Source organism: Lytechinus pictus, chromosome 3, assembly GCF_037042905.1.
Source record: "Lytechinus pictus isolate F3 Inbred chromosome 3, Lp3.0, whole genome shotgun sequence".
NCBI classification, from domain to species: domain Eukaryota; kingdom Metazoa; phylum Echinodermata; class Echinoidea; order Temnopleuroida; family Toxopneustidae; genus Lytechinus; species Lytechinus pictus.
In genome coordinates this window covers 67,053,777-67,070,212 of record NC_087247.1, presented here as the reverse complement: position 1 = coordinate 67,070,212, position 16,436 = coordinate 67,053,777, and positions in this window count along the sequence as shown.

The window sequence follows — 16,436 nt, the reverse complement described above, 5'->3', positions numbered from 1 at the left end:
GGTTTCATAGAAGGCCCAGTGGAGCCTATAGGCCTTCCACGGGCCCTGAGAACGGTTTTTTCAGTGTCGATGCTGCCTAGGAAGACATTCATCATTTTCATATAATGACATGTCCTACATGTCCTAAAGATGTACCGGTCCTATGTCAAAACTCAACGTAATTATAATGAAAAAAAATCAGCTCTGTACGTGCGATCCATATCCACTTTACAATTCAAGTGCTTGAAATATAGTAGCTGAAATTGACTCTTTTTTTTCAGATCGGAATATCAAATAGTTTAAGCTCGCGCTTCGCGCTCGCTTTGATTTTCATGATAAAAGATGTATTTAGAATGCTTAGATTCTAGATCTAAATATGAAACACGCGCGCATGTTCATTCAGATATTCAACTTGTTCTGTATTTAAATCATTATCCAGTTTCAGATCACAATATAAACAATTTTCTGCTCGCACTTTGTGCTTGCATCATTAATGTAGGAATTACTCATTCTTTTCCAAATTTACAAAACATGAATAGAGTGTCCCGTATTTAGGTCTAAATCTCGATTTTTTTTCCGCTCGCGCTTCGCACTCGCATCATTTGTTTAGTTATATAGCTATCCTGTTCACGATTACAAAAACTGATAAAAATTTCAATTTTTAAGTAAAAATGTCAAAGAAATTCAGCTCGCGCATCGCGCTCGCATTATTTGATTTTTAAAATATATAACGTCTTCATGACTAACTGCATGCAGTCTTTAACAGGTACCTATTCCACCAGTTCGCGCTTCGCGTTCGTAGTAATTATTTATTTGCATACACATCTTTTTTAGGAAAACAAACATTGCCCAGAATGTTAAAATTATAGGAAAAATTACATAAGATTTCAAAAAAAAATTATATTATATAAATAAATATTATGATATTATATATTTATGTCGATTTATAAGAATAAATCTAAGAAGACCACCCCTTCACAGAAACCAAAAATCATCTTCGAGCGGCTGATCGGGGAAAATATGGCTGAAAAATAATTCCCTCCTATTGGCGAAGGCTGGATCCGCCCCTGGAACACCTAACAGGCAATGCGAGTGCGAAATTTTATATAGTTAGTGACATGAAAGATTCTTTTTATTTCCATGTCTTCCCCTCATCTTATTTTTTTTAACTCGTCTTCCTCCTCTTCTTTTTTTTCTCCTCTCTTTTCCCTCCTTTTTTGTTAAAAATTGGGCGAAATTAAGGAAAATAAAATTGATATTAGACCAACTAGTTATGAGACGAAATGGTCATAGACGGACTGGTGATTAGACGAAGTGATGACTGGACCAAATGTTTATTGGACCATATGGTTGTTAGCCTGTTAGGCGAAAAGTTAATGGACAGAATTGCATTAGACTAAAATGAATGTAGATCGACCCTGCAGTGGAGGAATTAGCACCAGACGAATTGGTTTCAACCCGCATACCGCCCAGGCAAGCAAGTAGTGGTGTCACGCGCGTAAAACATTCCCCACAGACTTGTGTGTTAAAATGGCACTTTTGAAAAATTCATAAAAAATAAATGTGAAATTAGAGGTTGGAATGTTTACTACCAATGGATAGGATATATATATGACATTCCAAATCTGACCAGGAAAGGGTATCGTAGCCAGCTCATTTTAAAAATAAATCGCCATTTATGAAGATAACTATGAATCGATCGAATTCATCAACTGAAACAGTAAAATAGCCCTAATTATTCCGCCAGTCAAAAAATAGTTCCAAGTCACTTATTTATCTTCCCAATTTGGGCAAAGTAAGTTCAGTAGTTACCATTTCTAGAATCAGTGTTAGATTTTGAATCACATTCATACATTTTTGTCAATCAGCAATATCAAATTGACAAAAATTCGAATGGGTTGGGTCGAACGAATATCTTTAGCCCTCCTGATGTAATTAGGCTCGTGGAACCTAGTATAGGAGGTGGTCTGAGAGTCCGTTTGAGGAGCAAATATTGAGGGTATGTCGCGGAAAACAAAAGAATAATCCCCTGAGAACAATAGAGAGTGGAATTCTCAAACAATAGGTAAAGAGGAGTGAGGGAGTTTTAGGAGGGTATATCGACGATTGATAACAATACACATATGCGGTCTGTTTTACTTGTTCTTTTGTTTGCGATGAGATCACCGTATCAAGGAAGAAATAATCAATAATAGGAAGAGTGTTCATCCCCAAATTATACAATAATAATGTTTTATATATCAACCAGGGAATAGTCGCGAGTGTGTGTTTTAAGGAATCAAGGCGTATATAGCTTTCCAAGCATGTGTTGTTCATTTTTAGTTCATGTACTTGCTTGGAGAAATCGAACAAGCAAAGAGTTGATATCTTCGATTGATAAAACTGTTGGTACACAACTGGTGGATGATTGATTGTTTGTTTGTTTGTTTGTTTTTTACTTCATTATTAGTACCATTATTAACATTCAAAAGAATAGTATGACCATGTCATTGTACTAATGTGTTTTAAGCATTTATTTACGACGATGGTAAGGTAACACCATAATGGTTTCTACTGTATTGTTTGTATAATATAATAGTGTGACATCGTAATATCCATAGCAACGATGTAAACAAGATACATTGTCATATTCCATGAATGCGATGATCTCCAAATAAAGAATATTAAACTCTAAAATGAAATCGATTCACACGCATGAAGATAATGTCGCAACAATTCACAAAAACGTGATTGCGCATCGTCAAAGTATCCATAGTAACATTAAACCATGATTCTGAGGCCTATGTTTCATCAATTTTGTGTACAGGATAATATGCTTTGATTGGAAGCAAGGGAAGTACGATAACATCCCAACTTTGACAGGAAGGAGAAGGTGGTGATCAGAACTCAATTTTTTTTTTCACTCATCATCTTCATCCAAAATGTAAACGCGATAATCATCTTGCTTTAAATAAATTAAGGGATTATAGTACTACGTTAAGCATGGAATCGTGCAAGATTATGTTAAGGTTCCTCTTTCGAAAAACAAAATACAAACGTCACCCCCACACGGTTCCATGACAATTGCTCCGCCGACATTTGCTCCGCCGACAATTGCTACGCAAAATACGACAACTGCTCCGCCGACAATTGCTCCGGACAGTTGCTCCGCCGACAGTTGCTCCGTCGACACTTGCTCCGCCGATATGTGCTCCGTCGACACTTGCTCCGCCGATATTTGCTCCGCCGATATTTGCTCCGCCGACATCTGCTCCGCCGACATCTGCTCCGCCGAAAATTGCTCCGCCGACAATTGCTCCGCCGACATCTGCTCCGATTATACGACAATTGCTCCGCCGAAAATTGCTCCGATTATACGACAATTGCTCCGCGACAATTGCTCCGCCGACATCTGCTCCGATTATACGACAATTGCTCCGCCGAAAATTGCTCCGATTATACGACAATTGCTCCGCGACAATTGCTCCGCCGATAATTGCTCCGCCGACATCTGCTCCGCCGTAAATTGCTCCGATAATGCGACAATCATTTATTTATTTTTTTATTCGTACTTTCATACGCATAACAATTTTAGCACAGGCTGAAGGCGTCAATTTACCATGGAGCATAGCTCCATGAATTTACAAGGTTAACTTAAACTATGCTTGCATGATATATTAAATGTCATACACAGCCGGGGGCCGCGGAACGGTTTTCAAAGTGAGGGCTGAGTCAAAAGTGGGGGCTGTCCATGCTAAAAATCACAATCATATGGTCATTCTTACGTTTTTTGTACACGGCTTTGGAAAATTGGGGGGCTAAAGCCCCCCGGCTCCGCGGCCCCTGATACATGCATATAGAAAGAAATAGAAAAAAAGGGGTAAGCACAAAGGAGGGATAGATATTCTTAATGCTTATTCATGGTGGGGGGGGGGGAGCATTTGTGTAAGTTTTATTACGTGCCTGGCGATTAAAATGAAAAAAAAAACACGCGTTTTCATGTAATTATTATAACCATATAGCTCCATGTTATAACAGTAGAAACAAATTAGACATACCCCATTCTTAGCGTCAAAATCGCTCAGACTGGCGAAATATGCTCCGAAGTGGAGACATTTGCTCCAGGTGAAATTCAACGGTATACCCCACCTTATTTTGTCGAAAACCTGTACTGTAGTCACGCAAAATGTTTACTGTCGGCAAATTTTGTGCCATACAAACATGACCAAGACCCCGGGGGGGGGGGCACTCAGTATATAATGCATAGTGGGTATGTGCCGCGGAGGGGACCCCCATTTTTACACTCAAATTTCCGTTCCGAGGCATAGCATTTTTGTCCTATTGAGAAAAAGAACAAAGAAAGCCGCTCCAAAGCATAGCATTTTCTTCTTCTCGAGAAAAAAAGAAGAAAAAAATCCGCTCCAGGGCTTCGCATATTTTCCGTTACGCCGTTCCGGTCGCAATTTTGGTGAAAAGCGGCCGCAGCTCGCTGTCTGACCATCGCCTCTGCGCTAGCGCGCCCGGCAGTCGTGCCGCAGCCCAGCTGCATGCACGTTCCATAGGGATGCATACGCACTCGCACGCAGGCGACCCGTTCCAAGGACCCCCGTTTTCACAAACATCTGTAGTTCCGAAGCCCGTTCCGAGGACCCTCCTTTTTACAATAAGCCCGCTCCAAGGCCCCCGTTTTTTGTCTCGCCCGCGGCACACCCCCACCACTTTTTTGGTCGAGTGCCCCCCCCGGGACCAAGACATTCAGTAAGTAAAAATTAATATTCAAGAAAATACCAACATGTGAAAGGCTACATGTCGTGTCACCTTCTCGGCACACCCCTCCACTCTGGTTTCCATATCCTCTCGTACACACAGTGCTCTCAGTCTGGTCTCCACATCCACATCATGTCATACACACCGTAGGTCTTTAGATTATGATAATACTGTATATAATAATGAGTTGCTTTTTTGTTTTATGTTGATCATGATTGTTTTCTTCACTGATAGAAAAAGGATAATTAATTTTTTTTTAATAATCCAAAAATAAAATCCATATGTTCTGTTTTATATAGTTATTAGTCAAGGTTACTTTAGTTCGCATTAGTTCTCACTGTTTATACGTTCTAATTCTTATGCATTATACCGATTGATATTGTACTTTAAATTTGACTATGTATTGTTACTTTGATTTTGTTGTGCTTTGTGAACGGAAAATGAATAAATCTTAATCTAAATCTAAATATGGTCCGCCAATAGTCGAATTATATTCATAATGATGTTACAATGTAAGTAACAATTTGTTGTTGATGGGGGATATAATTTTACACGTAGTTTCAAAAAATAAAAAAAATCAATCAAACAAGATTTTCTTCTATAAATGATATGTACCTTCATGTGTATATGGCCGCCTATGTATTTTCCAAGAATGAACTATATGAGAAGAAAACGTGTGTTCATGTACTTATTATCATTATCATTGTACCACCATTATCATCATCAGCATCATTATCAGCATCTTCATCATCACCATCATTATCATTGTCGTCGTCGTTTTGCTTATGCGGAAATCAAACAAAAATGATTGTGAAAAGGGTTATGGAGGGAAAGAGAGAGAGAGAGAGAGAAAGAGGGGGAGTGAGTGAGAGCTTGAGGAAAAAAGGAGGTGTATGACTTATTATTTCTGAATATCGCGATTTCTGTTTATTCATGGGATTGAAATAGAAGGATAAACTTAACAAGTTCTTGTCATTATAATTTTTTATTTGATTTACTGATCAGAACATGAGATAAATGAAATCATGAAGACTGTACGTTCTCGACAGTTTTATTAACGTTTTCCAACCAAAACTACACTTTAATGACTGCAAACACCTTCATTTTCACACACACAATTCAGTGAGATGCGTATTGGGTTTCATGAATTTGTAACTATATTATTGCTGGTATATATATTATTGTCTTTTAAAAATAACATTATTTGTTTAGACGTAATGAGAGAGATACATACATATATTCATTTATTATAATATATTTATATTGTCGCTTTGCACAGAATAGAACAAAAATACAACCGAAGTCTAGTTTTATAGTAACTCACCAGTAGCGTAATGAGCCAACAACAAAAAATGGAGGGGGCGAAATGGAGGGGGCGAGACAAGGATGACATTTATTTTCCTTTCCTTTATTCTTTTGTTTTCATTGGTAGGGAGAATGGGGGGATCCGTGACCCCTAGCACGCCCCTCCCCCATCTGTACGCCAGTGATGATCATACTTTCGTTTGAAACAAATTGAAGGAAAAAAAGTGCAAGGGTAGATAAGGCCGAAGACGTAAATAAAAATTATTGATACAAATATTAATAATTATAATACTGATAAATATACAATAAATCAAGCGGTCACCAATAAAAATAAACAACGTGAAAGAACAAAACGAGAAAGAGAGAGAGAGAGAGCCCGCGCGAATGTATGGTGTATAAGTTGCTGGAAAGCAGAAGAGATATTGTGTCCAGCACCCCCCCCCAAAAAAAAAAAAAAAATTCTCTCCCCGCTCAAGACCGGAGTGAAACCAATGATAATAATATATGAACAAAAATCCAGATTCACAATTTCAATGGGGAGTGTGTCATTCCCCTTCTCCGTTACAATTTGTCAAGTGGCAGCGGCAGGGAGAACAATTTGTTTTGTTTTTTAAGCAGAAAGCTGTGATGATAGGGGGAGAATAAAATAAATAAAACATTAACGAATAACAAGAACAAAACAACGACAAAACAATTTGTATCAGTATGAATTTCTTATCATTTAACATAGACCAACTTGGAGAAATAAGATGTTCATGCAATTGTCGTATAATCGGAGCAGATGTCGGCGGAGCAAATATCGGCGGAGCAATTGTCGTATAATCGGAGCAGATGTCAGCGGAGCAATTATCGGCGGAGCAATTGTCGGCGGAGCAATTTTCGGCGGAGCAGATGTCGGCGGAGCAGATGTCGGCGGAGCAAATATCGGCGGAGCAAATATCGGCGGAGCAAGTGTCGACGGAGCACATGTCGGCGGAGCAAGTGTCGACGGAGCAACTGTCGGCGGAGCAATTGTCGTATAATCGGAGCAGATGTCAGCGGAGCAATTATCGGCGGAGCAATTGTCGGCGGAGCAATTTTCGGCGGAGCAATTTTCGGCGGAGCAGATGTCGGCGGAGCACATGTCGGCGGAGCAAATATCGGCGGAGCAAATATCGGCGGAGCAAGTGTCGACGGAGCACATGTCGGCGGAGCAAGTGTCGACGGAGCAACTGTCGGCGGAGCAATTGTCCGGAGCAATTGTCGGCGGAGCAACTGTCTTATTTTGCGTAGCAATTGTCGGCGGAGCAGATGTCGGCGGAGCAATTGTCGGGTCACCCCCCACACATACTCTTAACTTTCCATCTCCTTCCATTATGAGTTCTAGTCCGAACCCGTCAGTGGTAAAAGTCCCTGGATGACGTCAGCCTTTCGGCTTGAAAAGAATCCGATGTGTATTGCATAATCGACTACAGTCATGTCATCGCGTGCCGGAAAATCAATATTTAATACTACCGAGTTGGGTATGCTGCATGGTCGTTTATTTTTATTTTTTTTTCCATCGCCGTGTTGGTCAATGTTGTACAAGTTTCTTCATTGTACAGTATTATAACGGCAAGGAGTAAATAAGAACAACCGTACGGACCATTTGAGTATGATAAGCGTTCCATCCAGTGGCGTACCTAGGATTTTCCACAGGGGGGCAAAACCGTCCGCCCAAAAATTTGACAAGCAAAAAAAAAAAAAAAAAAAAAAAAAAAAAAAAAAAAAGGTCTTGAAGGATTTCGTTCCAGAAAAAAAATTGACAAGCAAAAAAAAAAAAAAAAAAAAAAAAAAAAAAAGGTCTTCAAGCTCGCCAGGGGGGCATTAGAGGTCTTAAAGCTCGTCAGGGGGGGGGCAAAAAAGGTTTTTCAAGCCCGTCAGGGGGGGCAAAGATACGTTTTTGCATGGGTTGTGACTCGTCAGGGGGGGGCAGACAGAGTGCCCCCCCTGCCCCCCCGTAGGTACGCTAGTGGTTCCATCAGTGATGGTTAAGTAAGCTATACACCAATTGGGATCCTTGTTTAATTATATTCTTGACCGTGTTCAATTTTGGAGGTTGCTACAGGCAACGACTAGGTGTTTATGTTTGTTGCTGCTGTTTCATACTGTATCACCATGCAACAATTATTGGTAATCCAAAATGTGATTATAATCATGATAACAGTGACATCTCTGAGCCTAATCATTTCAAACTTTTCCCCATCAAAACTCTCTGACTCTTTCATACTTTTTTGTTTACACTTCCATACTTTTCATTTTGATTCACACGACTCGCTCACTCTCAGTGACTTGCAAAAACGTACGATACATCGAAACCAGTAGATGACAGCTTAAAGGGGAATCCAACCCAAATAAAAACTTGTTTTTATAAGGAAAAGAAAAATCAGACAAGTTGATAGGTGAAAGTTTGAACAATATTGGACAAACAACAAGAAAGTTATAAATTTTTAAAAGTTGTAAATATTGGTAATCACTATACCCATGGAGACTTAAAATTGGCCGCATATGGGATGGCATAGTGATGTAAGGCAAGGACTACTCTTCCATGTACTCCAATACATATTATGGCTAAAATTTAATTTTCCCCAAAAGTTTTATTTCAAATTATATTTTTCTTTCATGAGAACATAAAACAATATACTACCTGGGTTATATTTAGATTACTGCCCCAGGGGAATGGGTACTTAGGAGAAAACCACAAATCCCTGATAATAAAGTACATGGCCTATGGGAAAGTTGTCCTTGCCCCTTATCATAATTTACTTACCCAGTTGCCAATTTGAAATCTACATAGTATTAGTGATCTCAATTTTAAAGCAGCTTATTACGGCACGCTCATAGGGAAACAATTAAATATATGTTTCACTTGAAAAAAATATGTTTCTCTTCCACTAAACCATTTCACTCAAAGAAATTTATATTTCACTTATCAAAAAAATATGTTTCACTTTAAGAAAAAAATATATATTTCACTTTAAAAAAAAATATATTTCACTTTTCAAAAAAAATATATTTCACTTTTCAAAAAAATATATTTCACTTTTCAAAAAAATATATTTCACTTTTCAAAAAAAATATATTTCACTTTTCAAAAAAATATATTTCACTTTTCAAAAAATAATATATTTCACTTTTCAAAAAAATATATTTCACTTTTCAAAAAATATATATTTCACTTTTCAAAAAATATATATTTCACTTTTCAAAAAAATATATTTCACTTTTCAAAAAAATATATTTCACTTTTCAAAAAAAATATATTTCACTTTTCAAAAAAATATATTTCACTTTTCAAAAAATAATATATTTCACTTTTCAAAAAAATATATTTCACTTTTCAAAAAATATATATTTCACTTTTCAAAAAAATATATTTCACTTTTCAAAAAAAATATATTTCACTTTTCAAAAAAATATATTTCACTTTTCCAAAAAAAATATATTTCACTTTTGAAAAAAATATATTTCACTTTTCAACAAATTTTTTTTTAATTTTGAGAGAAAACAAATCCTTTCACTTTTGTTGGATAACACATGCGGCTGCCGTATTCGACCGTACGTAGAATTCATCTATCTACCTACATGATATATCTATCTATCTATCTATCACTCTGCCTAATATATATCTATCTGTTTAAATATGTCTATCTATCCATCTATCTGTCTGTCTGTTTATCTATCTATCTCTCAAACTATTTATTTTTCTATCTATCTGTCTATTAATTATCTGATTAAATATGTCTATCTATCTACGAATCTATCTATCTGTCTGTCTGTCTCTTTATCTATATATCTATCTAATATTTTTTAATATGTCTGTATATCTGTTTATTTATCAATCAATCAATCTATCTATCTATCTATCTTATGATTTATCTGTCTTTTTATCTATCTGCCTATTTATCTTTATCTATCTATCTTATGTCTATCTGTTCAAGATATGTATGTCTATCTGTATGTCTACCTTTCATCTTTCAATCTAATATCTATTGATCTGTTCAAATAATCATGTCTCTTTATTTGACTGTTTATCTATTTAATATATATCTATTAAATATGTTTAATATGTTATTCTATCTGTCTATCTATCAATAAATTTATCGATCTATTTTCTCTCTATCTATACATCTATCCATCTATTTATCTATCTGCGTATGTACCTATGTATCTATCTGTCTCTGAATCAGGGGCAGAAATCTCTCCCAAAAGGTAGAGGGGACACAGGGGCGGATCCAGCCTTCGCCAATAGGGGGGGCGGAAATTTGTTTCAGCCATATTTTCCCCGATCGGCAGCTCGAAGAAGATTTTTGTTTGTTTCTTTGAAGGGGCAGTCCTCCTTAGTCACTTCTTAGCTTTATTCTTATAAATTAATATATAGTATCATAATCCTTATTTATATGATGCGAGCGCGAAGCGCGAGCTAATTTTTTGGAAATTTTATGTATTTTTTCCTTAAATTTGAACATTCTGGGCAATGTTTGTTATCCTGAAAAAGATGTGTATGCAACTTAATAATTACTACAAGCGCAAAGCGCGAGCAGAAATAAACTGATGGAAAAGATACCTGTTAAAGTAGCATTTAACAATCAAATAATGCGAGCGAAGCGCGAGCTAATTTTTTTTTGACATTTTCACCTAAAGAATTGAAACTCAAGCAGAATAGGTATATAAGTAAACAATTGATGCGAGCGCGAAGCGCGAGCGTAAAATTTCGAGATTTAGTCCTATAATATTTACTGAACGAGACACTCTACTCATGTTTTGTAAATCATGAAAAGGATGAGTATTAATAATGCGAGCGCAAAGCGCGAGCAGAAAATTTTTATATACGTTTTGAACTGGTACCTGTTGAAAAGGTAACTGTTAAGGACTGCTTGCACTTAGCCATGAAGGCGTTACATATTTCAACAATCAAAAAATGCGAGCACGAAGCGCAAGCTGAAAATTTTTGAACTTTCTAAAGAAAGAATGGAAAATTTTAATCAGTTTTTGTATTCGTGAACAGGATAGCTATGTAATTTAATAATTGAAGCGAGCTCGAAGCGCGAGCAGAAAAAAAAACCGTGAGATTTAGACCTAAAAATGGGCCACTCTGTTCATGATGTACAAAAGGATGAGTAATATTGGGTCTTCCCACATTAATAATGCGAGCACAAAGCGCGAGCAGAAATATTTTGATATTGTGATCTGAAACTGGATAATGATTTAAATAGAGAACAAGTTGAGTATCTGAATAAACATGCGCGCGCGTGTTTCATAAATTATTTAGACCTAGAATCTAAGCATTCTATATACATGTACATCTTTAATCATGTAAATCATGAAACTTTGATACTCCGATCTGAAAAAAGAGTCAATTTCAGCTTTATATTTCAAGCACTTTGTAGAAAAATTGTAAGGCAAGCAGCAAATGTTAATATTCAGACCATAAAACTGACATTTTTACAGAGCACTTTTTAAAAATCAATTTGTAAATCACACAAAATAATGAAAGTTCGATTTCCAAGGTGAAATATGTTTTGTATGTTGACTTCCAAACTTGACATTCGAGCTCCATATTGAACAAGATATGTAAATCACCTAACAGGCAATGCGAGCGCGAAGCGAGAGCTAAAATGTTATATATAGTGGCACGAAAGATTCTTTTTATTTTCCAAGTCTTCCCCTCATCTTGTTTTATGCACTCGTCATCCTCTTCATTTTCTCCTCTCTTTTCCCTCTTTTATTCCTTCTTTCTTTCCGTTTTTTTCTTCTTTTTTTTTGCTCCGCCAAGAGGGGGATGGGGGCGGGCCCCTCGGCCCCCTGGTCCGCCTACGGGGACAAGGGGCGGGAACATTTGACAAGCAAAAAAAAAAGGTTATCCCAAAAGTAAGGCCATCTTGTCCCAACTCTTCCCCAAATACATGTTTTATTTCGATTTAGAATGATGTATTTCTTACCATCATAAAAGACCAAAAATAGTAGGGGGGACATTTGATATTGTGTCCCCCCTACTATTTTGAGTAGGGGGGACACGTCCCCCCTGTCCCCCCTGGGATTTCCGCCCATGCTCTGAATCTATGTTTAGATCAAATATATCATAATCACCGTTATCATCATCATCATATTTGCCATCAATCATTATCAGCATCATCCTCCTCATCATCGTATATTTTTTCGTCAATCAATATCTATATAATGTCTGTCTATCTATCTAATACCTATTTATCTGTTATATATATATATATATCTATCTATTAATATATATCTATCTTCTATTAATCTATCCACCTATCATTTATCCCTCCATCCATCCATCTATTTATCTATCTTTCTTATATGTATCTGTTTAAATATGTATGTCTATCTGTCTGTCTATTTATCTTTCATACTTATATCCACTCATTTGTTTAAATAATTATGTCTGTTTATCTATTTATCTACGACAGGCCACCTAATTCGTCCGCACGACGAATTAAAATCTAGTTTCTTTTTCACTTGTTACATTTTAAATCTGAGAGAAAACAAATCCTTTCACTTTTGTTGGATAACACATACGACGGCTGCCGTATTAGACCGTACGTAAAGTTCATTCCTCACGTAAAATCCATTCCTCTCGCTCCGAAAAACATTTCACTCTTGTTGCAAAATTCATTTCACTCAATTGCAAAAAATACGTTCCTCTTTTTTCTCGGCCTGTAGGCGGCGCGCTTCATTGTTGGTGGGAAATAGAGATGGTTGCAAAATTTTCGCTGTGCTGAGGGGAGAAATCATGAAAGCGGTTGCAACACACAAAATGACAAGGATATGGGGATACCAGCGAACCCAATTATGACACTTTCCCACGTGCACGAGAATGCACCACGAGGTGGGCCCATGAACACAAAACGTAAAGTTTGATTTTATTGCTGATTATGCACAATAGCCAGTGCAATCAGCCGTTGCATTCTGCCCTACGATCAATCACTAACCTTAGCACGGTCTGGCTATACGTTTTGTAGGCATGGGGCATGAATACTTTATACATACACTATCTACAGAGCTGAATGGTCAAGGTAAGTGTTGAAATTTCCCTTTTCTCCATTCCGTCTGTCTTTTACTTCATTGACATACGATGATCGTAATGATTGATTAAATGAAGCTTACAAAGAGCTACAATTCACTGGTCAACTCGCTTGTACCTGCACTGCAAAACCAAATTCTCTCCAGTTTGTCCGAGACATGAATGGGGGGTTTTCCAATGCTACTCTCAGCCGGGCAGTACTTCACCGTCTTTTGAACAGACATGAAAAGTGAGTATACGGGACTGAAGTTAAGTGATGACGTCATCGCTCAACCCTAAAAATTTGGTGTTAAGCCGAGAGAATGTCCACCGAAAGCGATGACGTCTTCACCCATTCAGTCATGTATGCTTTACCGCCTATGTCTGGTTTGAAGCTAGAAGCACTGCCCGCGTGACAAAATGGTGAGAATTTGGTTTTGCAACGGAAGTACAAGCGAGTTGACCAGTGAAATGTAGCCTTTTGTAAGCTTCATTTCATCAATCATCGCGATTATCGTATGTCAATGAAGTAAAAGACAGACGGAATGGAGAAAAGGGAAATTTCAACACCTTGTCCATTTAGCTCCGGAGATAGTGTAGTGCCATGCGTGGAGCTATTCATGCTTCATATCATGCCTACAAAACGTTAGTGATTGATCGTAGGGCAGAATGCAACAGCTGATTGCACTGGCTATTGTGCATAATCAGCAATAAAATCAAACTTTATGTTTTGTGTTCATGGGCCCACCTCGTGGTGTATTCTCGGGCACGCGTGGGAAAGTGTCGTAATTGGGTTCGCTGGTATCCCCATATCCTTGTCATTTTGTGTGTTGCAACCGGATTCATGATTTCTCCCCTCAGCACAGCGAAAATTTTGCAACCATCTCTGTTACCTCGTCCTGCCAACAATGATGTGCGCCGCCTACAGGCCGAAAAAAAAGAGGAACGTATTTTTTTGCAATTGAGTGAAATGAATTTTGCAACAAGAGTGAAATGTTTTACGTAGCGAGAGGAATGGATTTTTACGTGAGGAATGAATTTTACGTACAGTCTAATACGGCAGCCGCCGTCGTATGTGTTATCCAACAAAAGTGAAAGGATTTGTTTTCACTCAGATTTAAAATGTAACAAGTGAAAAAGAAACTAGATTTTAATTCGTCGTGCGGACGAATTAGGTGGTCGGTCGTAGATAAACAGACATAATTATTTATACAAATGAGTGGATATAAGTATGAAAGATAAATAGACAGACAGATAGACATACATATTTAAACAGATACGTATAAGAAAGATAGATAAATAGATAGATAGATCGATGGATGGAGAGATAAATGATAGGTGGATTGATCAATAGAAGATAGATATATATTAATAAAAGGGATTAATATATAGATAGATATAAACAGATAAATAGGTATTAGATAGATAGACAGATAGACATTAGATAGATATTGATTGATGATAAAAAATACGATGAGGAGGATGATGCTGATGATTGATGGCAAATATGATGATGATGATGATAACGGTGATTATGATATTATATTTGATATACACATAGATTCAGAGACAGATAGATACATAGATACATACGCAGATAGATAAACAGATGGATAGATATATAGATAGAGAGAAAATAGATTGATATATTTATTGATAGATAGACAGATAGAATAACATATTTAACAGATTTAATAGATAGATATTAAATAGATAAACAGGCAAATAAACAGACATGATTATTTGCACAGATCAATAGATATTAGATTGAAAGATAAAAGGTAGACCATGGACCTACTACGGGTAGACATACAGATAGACATACATATTTTGAACAGATAGACTTAAGATAGATAGATAGATAGATAGATAGATAGATAGATAGATAGATAGATAGATAGATAGATAAAGATAAATAGGCAGATAGATAGAAATTAAGACAGATATACAGACATTTAAACAGCCGGATAAATCATTAGATAGATAGATAGATTGAATGATAAATAAACAGATATAGACATATTAAAATAAATAAATAGATATTAGATAGATAGATAGATAGATAGATAGATAAAGAGACAGACAGATAGATAGATAGACAGACATATTTAAACAGATAATTGTTAGATAGATAGAAAAATAAATAGTTCGAGAGATAGATAGATAAATAGACAGACAGATAGATGGATAGATAGATAGATTTAAACAGATAGATATATATTAGGCAGAGAGATAGATAGATAGATGAATTTTACGTACGGTCTAATACGGCAGCCGCATGTGATATCCAACAAAAGTGAAAGGATTTGTTTTTTTTCAAAATTAAAATGTAACAAGTGAAATGATTCTTTTCAAAAGTGAAACATATTTTTTTTGGAAAAGTGAAATATATTATTTTTTGAAAAGTGAAATATATTTTTTTGAAAAGTGAAATATATTTTTTTGAAAAGTGAAATATATTTTTTTGAAAAGTGAAATATATTTTTTTTGAAAAGTGAAATATATTTTTTTGAAAAGTGAAATATATATTTTTTTGAAAAGTGAAATATATATTTTTTTGAAAAGTGAAATATATTTTTTTGAAAAGTGAAATATATTTTTTTGAAAAGTGAAATATATTTTTTTGAAAAGTGAAATATATTTTTTTGAAAAGTGAAATATATTTTTTTTGAAAAGTGAAATATATTTTTTGGAAAAGTGAAATATATTTTTTTTTGAAAAGTGAAATATATTTTTTTGAAAAGTGAAATATATTTTTTTGAAAAGTGAAATATATTTTTTTTGAAAAGTGAAATATATTTTTTTGAAAAATGAAATATATTTTTTTTATAAAAGTGAAATATATTTTTTTGAAAAGTGAAATATAAATTTCTTTGAGTGAAATGGTTTAGTAGAAGAGAAACATATTTTTTTCAAGTGAAATACATACATAATTGTTTCCCTATGGGCGTGCCATAGCTATTACTTTCTTATTGCTTGTCCGATTTCTTTCACACTTTCACCATTCTGTTTAATTTATTTTTCTCCTTTCTAACACAACATTTTATGGCCAAGGCTGGATTCCCCTTTAAATCAACTTCATTCATCTGCAGTACACATGGTGATCACATAACATAAAACACTATGTAGTAAAGAATGATCCTTTGTTATTATTATTCATTTTATTCCATTTCAATGTGGATAGGTTCAAATATTACATACACAGCAGATTTTCATACATGCAAGCTAGGGTAAAAATAATTTAAGTTAGGTTACAAAAATACGTTGTAAACAAGATAATTATTAACTGTTCATTGTGAATATTAAGTGAAGTATCTTCGCTTAACTTAATATTGATTGTAACACATGTACGTATATGGATGGC